This window comes from Fringilla coelebs (assembly GCF_963513975.1).
Source record: "Fringilla coelebs genome assembly, chromosome: 6".
Taxonomy (NCBI): Eukaryota; Metazoa; Chordata; class Aves; order Passeriformes; family Fringillidae; genus Fringilla; species Fringilla coelebs.
The window spans coordinates 63,156,963-63,165,997 of record NC_140034.1 but is presented as its reverse complement, the minus strand read 5'-3'; the positions used below and the strand labels follow the sequence as shown (position 1 = coordinate 63,165,997).

General features: G+C 43.1%; 1 long non-coding RNA gene across 1 annotated transcript; it reads right to left on the bottom strand.

Annotated features, from left to right (window-relative positions):
- Nucleotides 1-3,428: 3,428 nt before the first annotated feature.
- On the bottom strand, nt 3,429-6,685 carry LOC311154807. Its single transcript, XR_014616223.1, has 3 exons — nt 6,653-6,685; nt 5,685-6,142; nt 3,429-5,346 (listed from the first exon to the last, which is right to left on the bottom strand). It is a non-coding gene; the product is annotated as an uncharacterized lncRNA (long non-coding RNA).
- Nucleotides 6,686-9,035: the final 2,350 nt, after the last annotated feature.

Sequence of the window (9,035 nt, the reverse complement as noted above, 5' to 3'; positions counted from 1 at the left end):
TTCGCCGCCATATCGAGAAGGTCAAGAGAGTCCGGGACACCCGCAGCATGCCATTCCCAACATGGCGGCCGCGACAGGACCCGCAGCAGAGATAGGCGTTTTGCAGACGCCTGTCGGAAACCCGCCCAAATACGCCCGCCCGCCGCGCCGCTGACCGCACAGCCCGCGTCCGGGGCACTCGAAACGCCGCGGAAAATCCCGCCGGCGCCGCCGTGGCGTCGGGTTTCCGTACAGGCAGTTCGGTTAGACGGACCGGGGGCCTCCCATTTGCCCGCCCTTTTCGCCGCCATATCGAGAAGGTCAAGCGAGTCCGCGACACCCGCGGCATGCCACTCCCAACATGGCGGCCCGGCGGCTGCCTGCCGCTGCGCCGCTGCAGTACCGCGCTCTGCCCACAGGGTGGCAGCACTGCCGCACACCCCAGCCGTGGGCAGCGGCCAGGGAAGGCGGCGAAAAAGAACGGGGGCGAGCCCCGCCAAAAACTCCTCCGAAATAAATGCCAAAAAACAACCCCGAAAAAACAAGTCCTCTGCCTCTAACCCAACAGGATTAAAAAACAACAACAACAACAACAAAAAAACAAAACCCAAAAAAACCCCCAAAACCACCTGACAATATCTTTAAAAAAATATTGAAATAGTTTTAAATTTTTTTTTCAAAATATTCTTTCATATTCATATTCAGATGTAAAATGAATATTGATCTCTATCCATGTATACACTTCTATTTCTAAATAAATTCATATTCTATATTACATCTATTGCTATTACTTCCGTTCATTTATATATCTTTATAGATTGATTATATATTTCTGGTTTAGATTTTTACTTCTGTAACACTTCTATTATTTAAAATAAATCTCCTGCCTCAACCCCCAACAAAGCTGAGAAAAACCCACAACCTTTCTTTTAAACAATATTTAAATAGACTTTATTTCTATAATTTTCATATTTATATTCCCATTTCTATTTATAATGAATATTGTTGTCTGATATTTATACCTTTGTAATTATAAATTTCAATTATATAAAAATTTATATTCTATTTTACATGTATTCCACTGCTTAGATTTATTTATACATTCTGTAACACTGATGTTATTTAGAATAACCCCCCTGCATCTACCCCAGAAAAAGCCAAATAGAATTCCTTTGTTTTCAACTGTATTTAAATTTTTTTAAAAATTTTTTCATATTTATACTCACAATGATATTTATAATTTATATTGCCATTTAATGTTATTTCTAATCTATATTACATCTCTTCATATTACTTACATTTATTTATATTTACATGTATACTTTAGTTACAGTTATATATCTTTAGATATTTTCTGTTTCTATCTTTAGATATACATTTCTATAATACTTATATTATTTGAAATAAAAACCCTGCCTCACACCCAATAAAAACCAAAGACACCCCTTGATTTAAATCATATTTAAACTTTAAAAATTATTTTATTTCTCATCATTCTATTTAAAATTGTTATTTATTATACTTATCGATATTATATATATGAGATTACCTATTAATATAATAGATGGATCATTTTTCTATTAGATATTTCTTTACTAATATTTATTTATATCAAGTATTTATAAGTATTGGTATACATATTGTAAGTGTGAATTGACATTTTTATATTATCTATGAAAACCCAAACCTATAGCACAATAAAAACCAAAAACCCCCCAATTTATTTTAACTACATTGCAACATTTTATCTTTACAATCGATTTTTATATATTCCTGTATTTATATCATAGACTAAAATTTTCATCGATTACAATGTTACAATAATACATTACACTATAGGTTTATATATGTATCTATTTGTTTTCTATATTTATGTTCACCACTATCCTATTATATTTATTTTTAAGTTTATAGTTGTTTTTATTTTAAACTATGGATCAAACCATACAAGATCACTTACCTAGCAAATCAGGACCACAGAAACGCTGCCCCTCGGTCAGCACCGGTGCGCAGCGCGCGCTCATCCCGTCGCAGCGTATCCAAACAAAACCCGTTTCTATTGCTAGCAGAACAGAGATCCCACAGCATTTAACCCTGCTAAAAACTCAAAGAGCCCCAACTAGAAATGAAATTTAAAACCCCCACTAGAACTGGCCCAAAACCTCTACACATCCTAATCCTAAACTTCCTCCTAAACCAGTATCTCAAAAACAGAAAAAAATCAAAATACACACTGAAAATGAAATAACTGCCAATAAAAACAAACACCCAAAAAACCCCCAAACAACAACAACAAAAAAAAAAAAACCAAAAAAAAAACCCAAAAAAAACCCCACCCAAAAACAACAACAACAAAAAAAAAAACCCCAAAAACCAAACCAACTCAGTCAATTCAAAACTGCACTACTGACTCTAAACATTACTACAAAAAGCCCCCAAAGCTCTACCTTTATGCTAACTCACAAGTAATAACCAATCATCTATAAAAGTTCTCAGAAATTTTAAAAAAATAATTAAAAGCATAAAAATTAAAAATCTAAACTATTAAAATACTAAAAAATATCACTACCCAAATTAAAAAAATATTGCCTATAAAAACCCAACATAGAAATGCCCCTGTCCCCAAAAATAAAACCAAAAAAACTCGTCCAACACAAATAAATCAGAACTTGGGAACACTAAAACCATCACGTTCAAGAAGCACACCATGGCCCTTATCATACACCGACTAGAAACAACATAAAACAATACAGTAATTTCTTAAAAACCACCCTAAAACCGCTACAGTAAAAAAAACCCTTTCAAAAATTAAAAACTGCATCTAACAAAAGCCATCTAATCAATTACCACCCAAAACTCCAGCACCCGAGCTAGCCCTACCAAATCTCTACGTTTACACACGCAATCAACAACACCAAAATCCCAGTAATACGTACCAGAAGTCTATTACAGAAACCTCCTGAAATTAATCCTACCTCAAATACAAACCAAGCCATCCATAAAGTCAGCTTGACTCAAAAAACAAATTGCACAGAGTTCATAAGACCAAAATAGAAAATAACACAGCATACACCACCAATGAATATATTATTGAAGGAAAAAAAAAACCACACTTTTTTTCTTTTTTATTTTTTCTTCTATTAGCTAGAACAAAAGATGTTGCCAGGGCTGTAACAACAACTTCTCCTCCTTCCTCTTCTTCTGAAACATCCCATCTCCTTCCAAAATTCCTTACAACTTCCGAGTTTGAATCCAAGCAAAAAGCAAAACTCGTGCACTTGTCCTTTGGATGCTCCTGTCAGATTCTCCGTGTCACTCCGTGTCTTCTCACACTTCCAGTCTTCATGCTGTCCTGCCAGGATGAGTTTCACAGACCAACTGGCACGTGTTATACAGAGCATTTCCCTCCCTCCCTCCCTCCCTCCCTCCCTCCCAACCCAGAGCTGGTTCCCTTAGTGCGCTTCAAGAAATTGCAAGCCTGCAATGGTGCACACTCATCTCAAGGCTCACAGCAAGCACACAGGAGCTCAGGCTCACTCGATTCCACGGGGCTGTGCCTTAGGCAGCTGAGAAAACTTCTGATGACCCTCTGTTCCAATGCACTGGAATGCAAACTCAGCTCCATCTCAGAGCCTCAGTGGGAGGCAGGAGCACATCTGGCTGACCCACAAAAAATCCCTTCCTGGGTGGGGGCATTGTGCTGGAAAGGGGAAACACGTTCTACTGAACAGCAGCTCAGAAACAACGCTTTCCTAATGTTACCTGCTCCACCTGACAGCTCAGTAACACAAGTCTAATCTAATTTTATCCCTGCTGCTAGAATTCTGTAGGAAAAGGTCTGATGAGCAGCGACAAAGGCTTCACTCCCTGCCACACAGCCTGCGACACCCCGGAGAGAGCAGGGCAGCAAAATCACCAAACTCCTCTTGCCATGGGGAAGGGGAGAGGATTACTGTGGGAGGCACAAAAAGAAGGGAAATGGTCCTAGAAATGCACAGGCATTTGCTTTCAGAAGCCCAGAGTTAAGGGTCTTCTCTAGGAAGCCAGACGTGACATGATATGTCTGAGATTTTCTTCTTCATTGAAGGAAATGTATGTGTATATAGACACACTTATAAACGTACGTACGGCTTTTTTCTTTCTTTCTTTCTTTCTTTTGAAGCTCCAAGAATGATTTCCCATCCTGAGTCACTTAGGAAGAAATGGCCCCTGTGACTCAGGACAGAGGGGCTGCCCGCTCTTTTGATCATGACAGCTTTTGGGTTCACCCTGGAAGCAGGAGCAGCCAGGGCTGAGGCTCAGCAGAGACTGACCCGGGCCAGCCCCCTCCTCACCTCCCCGTGTCACAGTGACTCCCAGGCAGAAGGATGCAAAGCAGCTTTCTGTCTTTTCTCTTGAGTGCCAACGGGTAAAACACGTAGGCTTTGAAATGACCAATTACCCTCTCTTTGAGCTATCCCAAGGACGGTTTTAAAGAAAAGACACAGGATTGCTGGTAAATCCCTATGGGATAAGGAAGAAAGCAGCAAGGATCCGAGGCCGGGAGCGTTGCCAGGCAGTGCCACGTCCCTGCCACCTTGTCACGAGGCACACACCTGCAAAGTCCCAAAGCCTGCAAGCCCTGGAGCTGTCACATGGATGGACCCGGTTCTCTTCCCGGATGCCCGGAGGGAAACCTGAGGGCAGGTGTCCACCCTGAGGCTGCACACAGAGCCCCGGGCAGGGATGGAGCCACTGACTGCTCTCTGAGGAGGAGACCCTCCCTGCAGGTGACACTGCCTTGTCCCCTCCCTGGGGGACAGGGACCTCCAAGGCCTATGACCAGCCTCACTCTGTCAGCATCCAGAGGCTGTGGTAGAGCCAGGGCAGTCAAGGCTTTCCAGAACCATAGGATCCTTCGGGTTCGAAAAGCCCTCTGAGGTCATCAGCCCAGCTGCTGCCCCGGCACTGCCGAGCCCTTCCCAAATCAGGTCCCTAAACACCACATCTTGACATCCTTTAAATGTCTCCGGGGATGGGGGCTTCCCCGCCCAGCCTGCTCCCGTGCCTGACCACCCTGTCAGTGAAGGAATTGTTCCTCGAATCCAACCTGAGCCTTCCCTGCTGCAGCTTGAGGCCATTTCCTCTGGTCCTGTCGCTTCTTACCGGGGAGATCTCGGAACTTAAACCTTCCCCGCTCGTGACCTCGGAGGTGTCTGGCTTGGCTGGATGAGAGGAGAAACGCCGCCACCACGGGAAGGGGAGCTCAGGAGGTCCCACACCAAGGCAGGGGGAGCAGCAGTCCTCACCGCAGCTCACCCGTCACTTCTCAGTGACCGGCTCTGCTTTTCCTCCCGCGCAGATCTCTGCAGAGCGCTCCAAAACCGGCTGTTGGGAGGAAGGGGGAGAAATAGGTTAGCCAAGTTTTTGACCCAGGCTTATCTGATGTCTTTGCCTGCCTTGCCTCTTCCTGACTTCCTTCTGCTAAGAAAACAGCTCCCTTCGGACTTCTAGGGGGAACTTTCGTGTAACGCTTGAAAAGGAGCTGCAGAAAAGTGCCTCATTTCTAAAGACTCAGGCAAGAAGACAGATCAGTGCAGCTTCTCCGTCCCACTGCCTGCAGAGCTGGCAGGCGCCCGGCCAGCTCCGCTCCCCTCCTTCAAGTCCCTTCCCAAACCTGCTGGAAGAACTGAAGGCTACTGTGACGTTCCATTGCTCTGCTTTACCCGAAAAAGATCTCTCCGTGCTGCTATCCCTCCGTGGCAAGGGCCTTTCCGTCTCACACACTCGGTGACACAAGGCTACACGGAGCTGCGGCGGCCTCTGCTCCGGGTGGGAAAGGCTTTCTTCCTCCTCTGGCACCTGGCTGGCACAGGCTGCTCGGAGATGCTGTGCCTGCCCCACGCCTCTCAGTGTCCATTGGTGCTCTGGGATGAGGCTCTGAGCAAGCTGGCCTAGGCAAAGACGTCCCTGCCCACGGCAGCAGCCTTGGAACGAGGTGATCTGTTGAGACCCTTCCAACCTGAATGATTCCATCATTCTAGGAACTCAAAAAACCTGGGGAATAAATCTGTAAAGGTCACTAAACACATAAAAGCACATCCCCACTGATCCAGTACTCACCAGCCCATCCGGCCAAGGCCAGAGCCCTCTGCCCACCGAGGACACGGCAACCAGCACGGACCTGCCAAGCCAGACACAAGTTCACCGGCACAGGGAGGCGGCGGGACGGGACGGGCGACTCGCCTCACCTTCCCAAGCTGGCGGGGCGGCACAAAGGGCGGGCAGCGCCGGGACCCCGCTCCGCCTCCTGCGCCGCCCCGGCGGGATTTTCGGGCACGCGGTCGCTTCCACCGCCCGGAGCGGGGCGCGCACGGGGCTCGGGGGGGCGCAGCCCTGTTCCGACGCCGCTCGCCCGCCCGCCCCCGCCCGCAGCCCCCGGCCCGCGGAGCGCTGCCACCGCGCCTCCGCCGCCCGCCGAAACCGGCCCCGCCCCGCCATTCTTCTCAGCCGCGGCGTCCCTTTGCGCTCCGGAATGCCCGTCACCCCTCCCCTCACAGACACCGACCCGCCCGCCGCTCGCTCCCGCCGCCCCTCCGCCTTCCCCGGCACCCAGCGGCGAGGGGCAGGGCGCTGGCTCGGGGCGGGGGGCTGCCTGCGGTACCGCTGCCTGTCCCCAAGGCAGCAGACTTACCGGAGACTGCCATTTCCGCCCCCCATCTCGAGAAGGTCAAGCGCGTCCGCGACACGCCGTCCCCAAGCCGACGGCTGCGAAAGGACCCCGGCAGAGATAGGCGTTTACCCTGCTGCCTGTCAGAGACCCGCCCAAATACGCCCGCCCGCCGCGCCGCTGACCGCACAGCCCGCGTCCGGGGCACTCGAAACGCCGCAGAAAATCCCGCCGGGACCGCCATGGCGTCGGGATTTTGTACAGGCAATTCGGTTAGACGGACCGGGGGCCTTCGACTTGCCCGCGCTTTTTCGCCGCCATATCGAGAAGGTCAAGCGAGTCCGCGACACCCGCGGCATGCCACTCCCAACATGGCGGCCTGGCGGCTGCCTGCCGCTGCGCCGCTGCAGTACCGCGCTCTGCCCACAGGGCGGCAGCACTGCCGCACACCCCAGCCGGGGGCCGCCGCGCGCCTCGGGGCTGCGGGCAGGGAAGGCGGCGAAAAAGAACAGGGCGGAGCCCCGCCAAAAACTCCTCCGGAATAAACGCCAAAAAACAACCCCCCAAAAAAACCCCACCCCTGCCTCTAACCCAACAGGCTTAAAAAAAAAAAAAAAAAACCAAAAAAAAAAACATACAACTGAACCACCAACAATTTCTTTAAAAAAATATTTTAATATTTTACATTTTTTTTCCAAATATTGTTTCATATTTGTATTCACAATTATATTTATCATGTATATTGATGTATTATGTTGATTTATAAATTTATTTTTCTAATTTGTATTTAGATATTAATTTAAACTCTATATTTTATCTATTCCTATTCCTTAGATGTATTTCTATGTTTTTATACATATTTTTATCTATTGATTATATATTTCTGGTTAAGATTTTTTGCTTCTGTAAACATTATATTATTTCAAATGAAGCCCCTGCCTCTACCCAAAAAAAAAAAAACAAAAGGAACCCCTTTCTTTTCAACAGTATTTAAAGTTTTTTTTTAAATTATATTTTTCATCTTAATACTCACATTTACATTTCTAATTTTTAATAATATATAGTGTTATTTGTGTTCTATATTACCTGTCTTCCTATTATTTATATAGTTATATATTTCTATTTCGATCTATGTTTTAAAATCTTGTTTATATATTTGTATAGATTTAGAAATAGAAAACAATAATATCTATATTCATAGTCTTTAAAATAAAATCCTGCCTCTAGCCGAATAAGTACCAAAAAAACCCCACAACTCCTTCTTGTAAACAATATTGAAATAGATATGTTTCTATATTTATATTTTAGTTTAAAATGTATATTTATGGATAACATTTATTTATAGATTTATATTTTCTATTTATTTATAAATTTATATTCCGTATTACATCCACTCGTATTACTTATATATATTTTTAATATGTTTCTACATATGCTTGTATATCCATTGCATATCTCTGTTTAAGATTTTTACTTCTGTAGCACTTCTATTATTTAAAAAAACAACCCTGCCTCTACCCAAATAAAAGCCGAGAACAACCCGTTTATTTTTAAGTGTATTTAAGTTTGCCTTTTAGATTATGGTTTTCAGATTTATACCCACATTTACATTTAAATGTATATTAATGTACGGTGCTATTTGTGTTCTATACTACATCTCTTCCCATTATTTATATTTATGTATATATTGTGTTTCTATATCTATATTAATATATTGATTACATATTTCTATATTTCAAAATATAGAACAATACTACCTATAATCATATTATTTAAAGTAAAAACCCTGCCCCTAACCAAATGGAAACAAAAAAAGCCCTTTCTTTTAAATTATATTGATATATTTTTATATTTATATTTTTCATATTTATAGTGACATTTAAATTTACAATTTTTATTGCCCTATAATGTTATTTATAGTCTATATTACATCTCTTCGATTACTTTCTTATATTTATATTTAAAATTAAATTTCTAATTTAGTTCTATTTATATATATTTTTACATATTTCATATATTTCTATATTTAGATATACATTCCTAGATTACTTCTCTTAATAAAAATAGACTACCTTCCTCTAACCAAATAAAAACCAAAGACCCCCTTTATTTACACCATATTAAAGATTTTAAAATAATTTGATTATTCATAACTATATTCACAACTACTACTTCTGTAATTTTTTTTCTATTTATAGATATTATATATATTATAGAGAAGACCTTTTATTATAACAATAAAAAATTATTTTTATATTGGGTAGTTTTATTACTTATTATTATTTATATTAAATGTTTCTAGGTATCGGTATGCATAATATATATTTGAATAGTTGGATTGCTATTTTTATCTTCTTTATATTTATATTATTTTAAGATAACCCCAGCCAATAACCTAATAAAATCC